Genomic DNA, 325 nt, shown 5'->3' with positions numbered 1-325 from the left:
TGTTAACTCTGCATATTATACGATACCATAAAAATTCAATCAAACTAAAAATGATCAATAAGGAAGAACTTTTATCATTGTAATTAATAAAAACTCACCCCTCATGTTCATCACGGCTCTCTATCGATACAACATATCATCTGAGAGTTCATGCCAACATCTATCCCAAACATGTTCTGGTCTTGAGATATTATTGGATGTTAATAGAATGACAAATAACCTCCTAACATATGATCCTGAGGCCCATGAGCTTGCTTCCTTAATTGCATCAATGAATTCTTTGTCATCTTGCAAGAGTCCAAGGGCGAAGCATGCATCTCTATAC

The sequence above is a fragment of the Arachis ipaensis genome, chromosome B07 (assembly GCF_000816755.2).
Source record: "Arachis ipaensis cultivar K30076 chromosome B07, Araip1.1, whole genome shotgun sequence".
Lineage (NCBI taxonomy): Eukaryota > Viridiplantae > Streptophyta > Magnoliopsida > Fabales > Fabaceae > Arachis > Arachis ipaensis.
This window is presented reverse-complemented; position numbering follows the sequence as displayed.